Source organism: Furipterus horrens, unplaced genomic scaffold, assembly GCF_987537825.1.
Source record: "Furipterus horrens unplaced genomic scaffold, mFurHor1.1.pri manual_scaffold_6, whole genome shotgun sequence".
NCBI lineage: Eukaryota > Metazoa > Chordata > Mammalia > Chiroptera > Furipteridae > Furipterus > Furipterus horrens.
The window spans coordinates 72,895,315-72,909,745 of record NW_028327176.1 but is presented as its reverse complement, the minus strand read 5'-3'; the positions used below and the strand labels follow the sequence as shown (position 1 = coordinate 72,909,745).

Genomic DNA, 14,431 nt, shown 5'->3' with positions numbered 1-14,431 from the left:
CTGCAGCCTGCAGTACCAGCACGCAGACACCTTCACCACAGGGTTTGGTTTTGCTGGCTTGAAGACAAATGGTCTTAGAGTTCATTAAGACCCATAGCTTCATATGGCTGCTCCAGCCCTTCTTAGCATTCTTACTCCTCTTCTGGGGCTAATGTCAGCATCTATAGTCAATAGACTATTTAAAAAAAAATCACATTTTAAACAGGAAATGGAAGGCATTTGTTGCAGAATTTTTGCATGATGACATAGAAATAATTTAAAAATAGTTAGTGTTTGTTCTGAATGTTGGTAGACCCTTCATAGCTTTGTTACAATGAAACCTTGAACTGAAGATATTTAATAAAATAACCTTTAAACCGTCAAAAAAAAAAAAGAAGCACAATTGATAGGTACAAAATACACAGAGGAATATTAAGAATAATAAAGGAAATGGAGAAGCCCAAGAACTTACAGGCATGATCCATGGAAATGAACTAAGAGGGGTGGGGGATTACTGGAAGGAAGGAGGGTACTGGGCACAGCGGGACAAAGGGGAAAAAATTGGGACAGCTGTAATAGCATAATTAATAAAATATACTTAAAAAAGAAAATAAGCAACATTTTCGCATATTATGCTTTATTATTTCAAGAAAGGTAAAAACGCAACTGAAACAAAAAAGGATTTGTGCAGTGTATGGAGAAGGTGTTGTGACTGACTGAACAAGTCAAAAGTGGTTTGCAAAGTTTCATCTGGAGATTTCTCGCTGGGTGATACTCCACGGTTGGGTAGACCACTTGAAGTTGACAGCCATCAAATAGAGACATTAATTGATAACAATCAACATTATACCACGTGGAAAATAGCTGACATACTCAAAATATCCAAATCAATAAAGTTATTGGTAAAAATGAAAAGAAAAGTATATTTTTTTATGGAAAAAAACCATACAGACTTTTTGGCCTATATAAGAGAAGGAGACATGAAGATTTATAGAATCTCTCTTAAAGAATCCACATGAAGGAAGATAAATAATAAACATGAATTTGGGAGCTGGTGTCCCTTTGTCAAGACAATGCTGCAGACCCACTTCTAACGGTATTTTCCATTCTCTAGGGAGCATTGTGCAAGTGAGGTGCTGCTGCTCAGAAGCAGGGCTTCATTCCAAAGTGTGGACTGAGCAGTGATGCAACCGCAGGCAGGTGTAATTGGGAAGAAGTCAGAACTCTTTAAACTTAATAAGGCCTTTCTATTAGGGAAAAAACACACAAACAAACTAAACTAAGCTAAACCTAAAGTAACAACAACAAAGAAAACTGTAAAAGATTGCACTTTTTGAGCAAACTTAAAAAATAACTACATTTTTAAGCACAGTTAACTTTTTAATTCATGATCCTCATGGACACAAAGCACTTTTCATTGGAAGGAACTTTAAAGATCCCATCCTCTTTCCCTGTTTACAGGTGAAGAGAACCATGCAGTACTGAGTGATGTTTTAATATCTAGGCATTAAGAGGCAGAACTGGACTTGGCCCAGGGCCTTTCTTCCCCTGGCACCCCATGACCAAACATGTATGACACATAATGCCTAAATACACTGCTTTCCACTACCCGCAGGCAGAGCATCTCCAGCCTGCTGCTGGTTAGTGCTCAGCCATCATGGCAGGTCTGGACTGAGCCTGGAACCACGGCCTTAAGGATGGCTCTGCCAATTTCTGTGCCTGAAACCTTTACAGCTTTAACAGCTGGCCTCAGACTCTCTCAGAACTCTCACTCATTTTCTCCCTTTTTCTCTTTGGCAACTCCTCATTTGTTTTTGAATGTCTAACTGAGGCTAGGTGTTGCTTTTCTCATATAACTATACTTTTTACCAATAAGCTCACTACAATTAGCAACCACTTAAAGTACAAATCTCTTCCTTCCTTGAAAGAGGTGTGTGTTCACAGCAGAGTGAACTGTAAGATAAACTACAACTGGATAATGGTTCACTTGGTTCCACTATGCTGCATACAACACTACACCAATGTTTTTTCTGAAGGACGGGGAAGCAGCACAGAAGTACATGTGACAACCCCATAAAAAAACCAGCTCATAAGTGTGAGCCTGAGTGAGCTGCCCACTCAATTCTGGACCGGATTTTTTCTATCTGTAAAATCCTAGGGGGTTGGATTAGATATTTTCTAGGAGTCTACTAGCTATGAAATTTTTGATTTTATTCATTTTGTTGTCTTTTCAAATTGGCCACTTTTATCCTGATGTCAAGATTGTCAGAGATGACCTTATGAAGCTCTGCAGAGCTTCGCAGAGGACTGTCACAGAAGCTCTCTCACCTGCTCCACTGACTGACAGACAGAACAGCAAGGGGATCCGGACTGTTTCAAAGATACTTAAAGATTCTCGGTGGCACTAACAGCCAGAACACTTTTTTGAGTGTTATCAGCCTATATAGAGTACCATGTGGGAGAGAGTTAAGTGATGACACTTATTAAAATATAGTTACTGTAAGTAGTACGAGCTTAAGATAGTTGATGATAAAATGTTCTTATCACATGAAATATACCACTCTTAAGATTTTCCTTACCAGATGAAAAATTTATACTCAATATTATTACCTTAAAATATGTTGCTCTAGTAGTAAACAAATATTCAATTAACATCTCATATAAATTGTCTAAATTGTTCACTTAATACCATTAAAATAACCCCTAAGTCAGTTCAAACCAGTTTTCCAAGGGAACAAAAATGGAGCAAAACAAACAAAATAAAACACAACATTTAAATAGTTGGCTTATTCTGGTGGCTTTAAATAAAAAATAATATGTAATTATTAACTTGTAATAAGCATATTTATACTAACATCAGTTGTAGTATCAATCACTAGCTGCCTCTTAAAGACAATCAAGAAGTGGAAGAAAATTGGCAAGATTCCCAGGAAAGGCAGTTCCCACATGTTCCATATATAGTTCCAATTTTTTTCTCACAACACTCATACCCAACTAATGTTCAATAACTGTGAAGTGAGACTCAAGGACCCAGGACTTACTGAAACTATTTACATTTGAGCAAGCAAGGAAAATAACCTTCCAGTACCTAACAATTGTATACAATAGTTGCACAAATTTGCTAAGGCTCATGTCAAGTTGATATTGGTAAAATGAGCAAATACATCTGTGACTCTTATTCATCGATTAGCATGGAAACTTCAGGCAACTGTTCCTCTTAGAACATCTCAGACAAACTTAATACATTTTTTATGCAGCATTAATGTTACATAAATGTTTTATAAACATTCTCGAAGTTGCATTATAGACGATCAATGTCAGGAAGGCTTGACCCTCTGCACCTTGCCCACTAACGGATGGGGAATTTGTATTTGGAGTTGCTTGCCTTACCAGGCCTCTATCGAAAAAGATGAAGAGACTGAATTCCCTGGAAGGGAATTAAAAACAAAAACACCTTCCAGCTTCTAACACTGCCTAGCCCATCCTGAAAATGACATAATTGTGAAACAGTGGAAGGCAGAGGCCCTTCTAAATGGCATCAATCTCTAAGTTTGGCTTATTATGCAGAAAAATACAAGAAAAGCCTTAGAAAGCTCTCATACAACTCATGGAATCATCGCCTGGCTGAGAAATGTAAGCTACCACCATCTCTCAAGTAGACCACTGCAAAAGATTTCTAACTTTCTATAGTTCAGTCTCCCAGAGTAGCTACAGTGATCTTTTATAAACACATAAATGCTTAAAGTTCTATAATTTCTCACTGCACTTTTAAAAATCTAAACATGCCACGGAGTCCTAAGCAGCCCTGTGTGACTCTCCCACCCTCACCTTTACAGCCAACTTCTTTGTGACATCCAAAGCTCTTCCTGCCTCATGCCTTTGCACTTGCTGCTACCTGTGCTGGGAACACTTGTCTACCAATTTTTCTTACGGGCGCCTACTTCTTAGTCCTCAGTTATGACCTCAAATGCCAGCTCCTCTGAGGCAACTCTACCCTAATCCATCCCCCCCTTACATGACATCCTGTGTATTTCTTTCATAGAACTGGGCTTGATTTACAGTGTTGTTGTATAACCTTGCCTGTCTGATTCACTGCTGTATTCTCAGTACTTAGCACAGGAGTTGGTATATAACAGATATACACTGAATATTTATTGAATGAAGGGATAAATGGAGAAGGAAATAAGACAAAACTATCAAAAGACTGGTTGGGTGTAAGCTTTGGGTATTGGAAAAATTACATACATAGGTAGATATATAGATGTAGCTATATACACATATTCACATATTAATAGGTTTTTAATAGCAATACCAATTTGAAATTAAAATGATATATTCATACAGACTTAAATGTCATTATATACCTAATGTACTTCCATGTAACTTTTGAGTTTTTATAGTTGAATAAGTCACTATTTGGAAACTGGGAGCTGTGCACCTTATATAATTGTTGTATTAAATAAGGCAATCCCCATAAAGAACCTTCCATGGTGCCTGACCCATAGAAAGAGCAAATACAAGAGAAAAGTGGGTATGTGGGCCTATTTAATTCTATCATAAATGGATTAAACACATTATTTTCATTCACATTCTTAGATTAATTGTGAATTTCTCTTTTCTAGGAAATGTTTATTGAAAAAGACAGTTGCTACAGTCTACTCACTGTACGTAAAAAGTTGGACCAGATCATCTGGGCTATGTAAAGGCACGTTTCCATCAAATCTCTAAACTCTCACCTTTGGAGACGTGACTGCAGGCCTGAAATCTGCCCAACAAGCACAAAAGCTCCCCCTCTCACCTGCTCCGTGCAATGGCCTCCCACACACTGAAGAAACCAGTAACAGACAAACAGCACGCAGAACACGCAAACAATAAAAGTTATCTGACAATTTAACAGAGGCCATGGCAGGGTGATCCACCAGCAGACACACTGCTGTCCACAGCTGAAGAGAAATCTAAGATGCTGCCAGGAAGCTGTGCTGCACGATACCCCTCCGTGGAGGTCAGTGATCTGAGCACACGAGAAGAGAAGGACTGGGAAGGGAGTGTGCCCACGTTACCATGAATGCGGTAAACGGGCTCCATGTAAACAACAGGCTTAAAAGAAGAAATCCAGCATCAGCAAGTTTAAAGAAAGTAAGTAGATCATAGCCAAAGCAACCAGGACAAATCTAGCAGAAGGAATTATATTCCATTATAAAGGAAACTCTGGTATACTAAACTAGAAATTTTGAACAAAAGAATCACCATTCTGGGTAAAGGTAAGATTTAAAAATGTTAACATACAGCAGTGATTTCTAGGCCTTTGCGTTTCACTGATTGTTAAAATCTAGCATGCGTGTGTAGGAGAGAACCAAGATGGTGGAAGAATAATTGGAAGCTGCACTTATCTCCTTTCAAGACCAATCTGCAACTACAACTAAATTGTAGAGGAATTATCCTGAATAACGAACTGAACACTAGAGGCAACTTGCGGAGAAGCCTTATAACCACAGACAGATGGATGAAACCACTTCATCACAACATGACTGATACGGAGGAGATGCAAGAGGGCTGACTGGGCTCCCATGGGTGGCAGCTAAAGTGCTGGAAGGATATTTCAGTGGCTGGGGGTTTCCCCTGAGATGTGTGCTGTCTAAAACCCAAGCTGGGCTCCCCATCCTACAGCACCAGAGCTGGGAAAGGAACCCAGATAACATCCAGCTGTGAAAAGCATCAGGGTTTCTGTCCACCAGGGAGAGATGGCTGGAGACTCAGAGAGCCTATTCAAGGGTCAGTTAACAAAATTCCTTTTTCAGCCACTTACGCTGGGCTCCAGCAGAGGTGGGGCAGAGTGGACCAGAGCCATGTGAGGAAAATCTGGGGCTGGCGGTTCTGGGGAGAGAACTACAGGCACAGGTGCCAAAATCCCTGTGCTGAGTCATTCCCATAGTGAAGAAGCCATCTTTCTCGGACAGAGCACTCCTCTCCAAAGGGCATCAGCCTGAAGGGAAGTAACAGCCCGCCCACCCACGGGAATTACTCTGCCCCAACTTACGGAGTTTAAGCCAGGCTACTGAGCACAGGTCAAAGACGAGAACAACAAGGAAATCAAAATACACCTTGAAACAAATGAAAATGAGAACACAACAATCATAAATCTGTGGGACCATATAAAGCAATCCAAAGAAGGAAATTAATAGCATTACAGGCCTATCTCAAAAAAATAAGAAAATGCTCAAATAAACAATCTAACTTTACACTTAGAGGAACTTGAAAAAGAACAACACACAAAGCTCAAAGTGAGCAGGAAAAAGTAAACAGTAAAGATCAGAGCAGAAATAAATAACATAGAGTCTAAAAAAAGATGCAAAAGATAAATGAATCCAAAAGCAGGTTCTTTGAAAAGATAAAACATGACCGACAAACTTTTAATGAGCAGAGTCATTAAGAAAAAAAGTGAGAGGACCCAAAAAATAAAATCAGAAATAAAAGAGGAATAACAATTGACTCCGAAGAAATACAAAAGACTGTTAAGAAAATATTATGAATAACTATATGCCAACAAAATGGACAAATTGGATGAAATGGGTAAATTCCTAAAAACATACGATCTTCCAAAACTAAATCAGGAAGAATCAGAGAATCTGAATAGATAGATTACACCTAGTGAAATTGAAGCAGTAATCAAAAAACTCCCAACAAACAAAAGCCCTGGCCCAGATGCCTTCACAGGTGAATTTTACCAAACATTCCAAGAAGAACTAATACATCTCCTCAAACTATTCCAAAAAATTCAAGAGGAGGAAAGGCTCTCCAGCTCATTTTATGAGGCCATCATTATCCTAATTCCAAACCCAGACAAATATTGTACAAAAAGAAAATTGTAGGCCAATATCCCTGATGAACATAGAGGCTAAAATCCTCAACAAGATATTAGCAAACTGAATACAGCAATGCATCAAAAAGATCATATATGATGATCAAGTGGGATTTATCCCAGGGATGTAAGGTTAATACAATATTTGCAAATCAATAAATGTGATTCACCATATAGACAAAATTAAGCATAAAAACCACATGATCATAACAATAGATGCTGAAAAAGCATTTGATAAAATCCAGCACCTATTTACAAAAACTCTCAGCAAAATGGAATTAGAAGGAACATACCTAGACATAATAAAGGCCATATATGATGAGCCCACTGCCAGCATCATACTCAACAGACAAAAACTACAAGGGTTCCCCTCGAGATCAGAACAAACTTCTTTGTCAATATAGTATTGGAAGTCCTAGTCACAGCAATCAGATAAGAAGAAATAAAAGGCATCCAAATTGGAAAAAAGAAGTTAAACTGTCATTATTTGCACATGACATGATACTCCTGTATATAGAGAACCCCAAAGATCTCACCAAGAAACTGCTAGAACTGATCAATGAATTCAACAAAGTAGCTGAATACATAATTAATATCTAGACATCAGTTGTATTTTTGTATGCCAATAATGAACTAACAGAAAGGGAAACTAAGAAAACAATCCCATTCACAATTGCTACAAAAAGAATAAAATACCTAGGAATAAACCTAACCAACGAGGTAAAAGACCTCTACTTGGAAAATTATAAGATACTGAAGAAAGAAATAGAAGAAGATAGAAGTAAGTGGAAACACAAACTGTGTTCATGGATAGGAAGAATTAACATCATTAAAATGTCATACTACCAAAAGCAGTCTATATATTCAACACAGGTCCTATCAAGATTCCAATGACATGTTCCACAGAACTCAAATAAATATTTTAAAAATTCCCGTGGAACCACAAAAGGCCCCACATAGCAACAGCGATCCTGAGAAAGATGAATAAAGTAGGCGGAATTACACTACCTAATTATGAAACTATACCTAAGGCCACAGTAATCAAAACAGCATTGTACTGGCATAGAAAGACGCATAGTTCATTGAGACAGAATAGAGAGCCCAGAAATAAACCCACACCATTATAGTCAATATTCGATAGATGAAGCAAGCACATACAGTGGGCTAAAGATACTTTATTCAGTAAACAGTGTTGGGAAAATTGGACAGATATGTGCAGAAAAATGAAACTAGACCACCTTCTTACACCACACACAAGAATAACTTCAAAATTGATTAAAGACTTAAATGTTAGATCTGAAACCATAAAAATCGGAGAAGAAGTAGGCATCAAAATCTCGGACACTGTTGGTAGCAATGTTTTATCGAATATATCTCCCCAGGTAAGGGTAACAAAAGAAAAAATAAACGAACAGGACTACATTAAACTAAAAAGGTTTTGCATAGCAAAGGAAAACATCAATAAAATAAAAATATAACTCACAGAATGGGAGAATATATTCCCCGATACATCTGATAAGGGGTTAATATCCAACATTTATAAAGAACTTATGAAACTCAACACCAAAAAAAAAACCCCATTAAAAAATGGGCAAAGGACCTGAATAGACACTTCTCCAAAGAGGACATACAGATGGCCAATGGACATATGAAAAGATGTTCAATGTCACTAATCATCAGAGAAATGCAAATTAAAGCCAAATGAGATATCATCTCTCACCTGTCAGAATGGCTATCATCAATAAATCAACAAACAAGTGCTGGCGAGGATGAAGAGAAAGAGGAACCCTTTAGCACACTTGGTGGGAATGCAGACTGGAAAGCAGTATGGAGATACCTCAAAACATTAAAAATGAACCTGCCTTTTGACCCCACTTCTGCAACTATATCCAAAGGAACCCAAAACACTAATTCAAAAGAACATAAGCACCCGTAAGTTTATTGCAGCATTATTTACAATGGTCAAGTGTCCATCAGTAGATGTGTGGATAAACAACTATGGGACATTTGCACAATGGAATACTTATTTGGCCATAAAAAGAAGAAAATTTTACTCTTTGTGAGAGTATGTACGGATGGACCTGGAGAACATTATGCTAAGTGAAATACGCCAGTCAGAGAAAGACAAATACCATGTGATTTCACTCATACGTGGAATCTAACGAACAAACTGAACTAACAAGCAAAACAGAGACAGACTCACAGATAGAGAGCAGGATGACAGCTGACGGGGGCTGGGGAGTTTACAGGGTGGAGGGATTGAGCAGAAAGGATAAAGGACTCATGGGCATGGACAACAGTGTGGTGACTGCAGGGGTGAGGGGAGTATAAGGGGACTAAATGGTAACAGAAAAAATACAAAAAAGAAATTAATAGAATGGGTGAGTGTTTATGCTTGTGCAGGGAAGTCTTCAGAGGTTTCCTAACTTGTATTTTCCAAAGGTGAGCAAGTTGGTGGTAGGGGAAGGAAAAGATCTTACTATCTACTACCCTTATTCATAAAACAAAGGATATTTTAATGTCTAAGAAAAATGATACAAAAATTATCAAAACCGAAAGCTGGTTTTTTGAAAGAATCAACAAAATTGACAAAAAAAAACTTTAAAAAATTTAGAAAAGACTTAAATTACTAAAGTCAAGCACGAAAGACAGGACATTACTATCTACTTCACTGGGAAAAAGGTTTTATTAAAAAAATACTGTGAACAATGGGATGCCAATAAATTTAGATAACTTAGATAAAATGAAAAACCCTAAGAAACACATAAGCACTGGAACTGATTAAAGAGGAAACAGAGCCCTGGCTGGTGTGACTCGGTGGCTTTAGTGCTGGCCTAAATTTAGTGCGGGTTCCCCTCCTGGTCAGGGCACTTGCCTGGGTTGTGGGCCAGTACCCCGAAGTTGGGGGCGTGCAAGAGGCAACCAATCAATGTATCTCTGGCACATCAACGTTTCTCTCTTTCTGCCTCCCTTTCCATCTCTCTAAAAATAAATAAAATTTTTTTTAAAAAGGAAGAAATAGAATATCTAAATATAGGAAATAAAGAGACTGAGTTTGTAATTTTAAAACCTCCCCCAAGAAATGCCTGAGCCAAGATGACTTCATTGGTGAATTCTACCAAACATTTAGAGAAGAATTAACCCCCACAATGAGAAGGAAACACTTTCCAACTCATTCTGAAAGGAAAAAAAAAAAAAAAAAGCCCTACCTATCTACTGTCTTTATTCACAAAACAACAGCTATTTCAATGTCAAAGAAACAAGCACATTATTGCAGAATAGTCCTTCTCTAGAAAGGCTGCTTGTAACTTTTTAAACATCAACACACTAATATTTTATAAACATTTATACTGTTCTTACTTTGCTCATTTTTCTAAAGACTTGTGAAAATTTCAATATAAAGAGCAGAAATCAATCAGTAACCCCTCGATATTGTAGTAACAATCAGCACTGTGTATTTTTTAGAAAGATATAATTAATTATTGCTATAAATAGGAATTACAAAGAAACTGTACAACAAAAATATTCACTGCTATATTTCCTTATGTAAAAGTTCACTCCTGGAAGACGTGCTGATAGTTTTATTCCATAGAGACTTTGATGATAATCATTCAAAAGATTAAGTTTTTTAAAAAGTCACTAAATTAAAAAATGAATATATTTTTGAAAGCAAGTATATAAAAATATATACACTAAGGTTACTATTTAAGAAGAAAAATATGAACAAGACACATAATGCTGCTGCTTAGTGCTTTGGTGTTTTTGTTTCAATGGCATTAGGGTGGCCAGGTCACAGAAGTTGTTCCTTGTCATCTGTGGAAAGATCTTGGGCCCTTGAAACCCCAAGAAGTACAGCAGGACACACAGGCTACGGCATCACAGGTCCCTCAGCCTGCCTAACTGGAGGGGCGGGAACCCCAGGTGGGGTAATTTCAAGCCCTCATTCTCCCACCAACAGGAAGAGACACAGGTCAGAGAGCAGGACACTGTAGGGCTGTGCTCCCACTAGTGAGCAGGTTGCTGTGCATTAAAAGGTGGTTACCTGGGGTGACAACCTCTTGCTTCCTCATTCGGGGTTTGTATACTCTCCTTTCTTTGGTCTCTATTCCACCACCTGGTGGTAAATTCTGTATTTGGTCATAGATGGGCAAAAGCCCCTTAAGTCTCAAGCTCATCTGATCTACCTTATTTTATCAGAATTTGCTGAATTTATGTTCCTGACATCAGCACAGGTTGTAATAAAAATGTACTGCTATCCTTTTTCGTCACTCCCTATGAATGTATTTTGGAGATCTCTCTAGAAGGTGAGGTTGTGGCTAAAGCAAAATATAAATAGCCTCCCCCCTTTCTTTTTTTTTTGCCTAAAACCATCTAATGGCATTCCAATCCCATTATAAGGCATAAAAGTTATCTGGGTGTATGTCTGAGGGGAAAGTAGGGACCCTAGTTTATGGTATGTATCTAGGTTAACGACAACAGGTACCAGTTAGAAGGGATACCTATGACATATGTTAACAGCATGCTACTGCTGCCTACCCTAATTTTTTGCTTCATGATTTCTCCTGCCAACATATCTGAATTTTTTTAAAATTGTTATTCTATTACAGTTTTCCCATTTTTCCCTCTTCCGTTTTATCTTTTTTAATGCAATTAATTGACATACAATATTATATTAGCTCCAGGTGTACAAATATGATTAGACTTGTTATATACATTTTAGAAGAATACTGTCACAGAATGAACACGTTCTTTAAGAACCCAATATTTAATCAGTAAATATATAACTTATCTTACTACACTTAACAATGATGCACACTTATTTTTTAATTTTATTTTTATTGTTTTTCTATTACAATTGTCCAACTTTTTCCTTCATTGCTAGCCCCTACCCAGCCCACCGCTTCTCCCACAGTCAATCCCCACCCCGTTGTCCATGTCAAAGGGTTATCTGTACTAGTTGCTTTACTAAACCGTTCCCTACCAGCTCCTACCTTTGTTGATCTTTTGAATTGTTTGTTTAGTCCGTCATTTAATTCTACTCTGATCTTGATGATTTCCTTTCTTCTTCTTGCTTTGGGCTTTGTTTGTTGTTGTTGTTCTAGTTCTTGTAGCTGTAGGGTTAGATTTTTTATTTGAGATTCTCCTATCCTTTGTAGGTAGGCCTGTATTGCTATGAACTTTCCTCTCAGGACTGCTTTGCTGTGTCCCATAGGTTTTGGGCTGTTGTGTGTTCATTATCATTTGCTTTTAGAAACTTCTTGATTTCTTCCTTGATGTCATTGTTAACTAATTCATTATTTAATAGCATGTTATTCATTCTCCATGAGTTCGAATGTCTTTGAGATTTTTCCTTGAGGTTGATTTCTAGTTTCAAGGCATTGTGATCTGAGAAGATGCTTGACATAATTTCAATTTTCTTGAATTTGTTGAGGCTTGTTTTGTGTCCTAGCATGTGGTCTATCTTTGTGCATTTCAAAAGAATGTATATTTTGCTTCTTTGGGGTTAAAAGTTCTATATATATCAATTAAATCCACTTGATCTGGAGTGTCGTTCAATGCCTCCATATCCTTGGTGTTTCTTTGCTTCCAAGATCTGTCCATTGTTGACAATGGGGTTAAGTTAAAGTCCCCTACTATGAGTGTGTTGCTGTTGATATCCTTCTTGTAGTCTTCCAAGACTTTCCTTATATATTTGGGTGCACCTATGTTGGGTGCATATATGTTTACAAGGGTTATAGCTTCTTGATGGATTGTTCCTTTAAGTATTATAAAATGTCCTTCTTTGTCTCTTTTCTGTCCTTTGCTGTGAAATCTGTTTTGTCTGATATAAGTATTGCTACCCCAGTTTTTTTTCATGTCCATTTGCTTGGGATACGTTTATCCATCCCTTCACTTCCAGTCTGTGTAAATCTTTTGTTTTGAGGTGTGTCTCTTGTAGATAGCATATATGTAGGTCATGTTTTCATATGCATTCCGCTACCCTATGTCTTTTGATTGGATCATTTAATCCATACATTTAAGGTTATTATTGACAGGTATTTATTCATCTCCTTTTGCACCTGTGTTCCTTTCCCTCTCTCTGTTTCTTCCTTTTCTTACAGCAGTCCTTTCAGCATCTCTTGCAATGCTGGTTTGGTGGAGATGTATTCTTTTGGTCTTCCTTTGTCTGAGAAACTCCTGATTTCACCTTCCATTTTGAAAGACAGCCTCGCTGGGTAGAGTAGTCTTGGTCGTAGGCCTTTGTTTTCCATTGCTTCAAATATTTTTTGCCATTCCCTTCTGGCTTGTAGTGTTTCTGTTGAGAAATCAGTTGATAGCCTTATCAGAGCTCCCTTGTATGTTATTTGCTGTTTTTCTCTTGCTGCCTTTAAGATTCTTTCTTTGTCTTTGAATGTTGCCATTTTAATTATGATGTGCCTTGGAGTGGGCCTCCTTGGGTTCATCTTCATTGGGACCCTCTGTGCTTCCTGGACTTGCATGACTTTTTCTCTCGTCAAGTTAGGAAATATTTGTCATTAATTTTTCAATCAGGTTTTCTATCCCATGCTCCTCCTCTTCTTCTTTTATCCCTGATATGGATATTGTTTTGTTTCATGTTGCTCTGCAGTTCTCTTAAACCCTCTTCATTCGTTTTCAGTCTTTTTTCATTCTGTTGCATTGTTTGGAAATCTTTTTCTACGTTGCTCTCTAACTCACTGATGCCATCCTCTGCTTCATTTAGCCTGCTTTTGGTTGATTCTACTGTGTTCTTCAGTTCAGAGGTTGTATTCTCCATTTCTTCCTGGTTCTTATTGATAGTTTCTATGTCCTTTTTTATGCTGGTTTGGTTCTCAGTAAGTTCCTTGTAGTTCTTTGTAGTTTCCCTGGAGTTTGTTATAGTTTTCTTTTAGTCTGTCAAGTTCATTGAGCTTCCTCATTACTATTGTTTTGAATTCCATGTGAGATAGCTTGCTTGCTTCTATGTCATCTATCCCTCCTTCTGGGAATTCCTCCTTTCCTTTTGGTGGGGTGTTGTTTCTGTTTACTGGAGTGTCATCCCACCTCCCCATTTTGGGCACTGGTCTTGTTTCTGCTTCTTATATTGATCTGCTTTTATTTTCTGCCTTTGTCGTGTGACCTTCTTATATATAGTTGTTGAGCTGCTGCCTCCAGCTGAAGCCACTTGGAGGGGAGCGGTTTGCTTAAGTGATTTCTCACCTAGCACTTGGGATGCTTCTGTACTGGGACCTAGTCCGCTGCTCTCCCAGTTCTTTCTCGAGAGCCAGCACCCAAAACTTATTACAAAGTGCCTCTAGTTCACTTCACTCTCTTTTGGCCTCAGCCACAGACGAGTGCACTCCCTTGTGCAGGCCATGGGCAGCAGGCAGGTTTGTTGTCTATCTGAATCTTTTTCTCTCTCTTTTTACTTACTCATACATTAACTCTTATCAACCAAACCTAATGAAATCTTTATAACCTGTTTTTCTTTGCACATGGCACACAGATACTAGGGTTTACCAGAATCCACAGGCAATTTATTTATCAATTCTCACATGAGGAATATATTCATTGATTTTCAGAGGGAGAGGAAGGAGAGAGAACGAAGAAGAGAGA

At 38.0% G+C, this 14,431-nt stretch overlaps 1 protein-coding gene across 1 annotated transcript in view; it reads right to left on the bottom strand.

Annotated features, from left to right (window-relative positions):
* The window catches only part of LOC150006490 (transmembrane protein 131-like), a gene marked incomplete at its 5' end in the record, with an annotated part of 143,234 nt that overhangs the window by 39,329 nt on the left and 89,474 nt on the right, over nt 1-14,431 (bottom strand). The gene's annotated exons all lie outside the window — the stretch shown is intronic.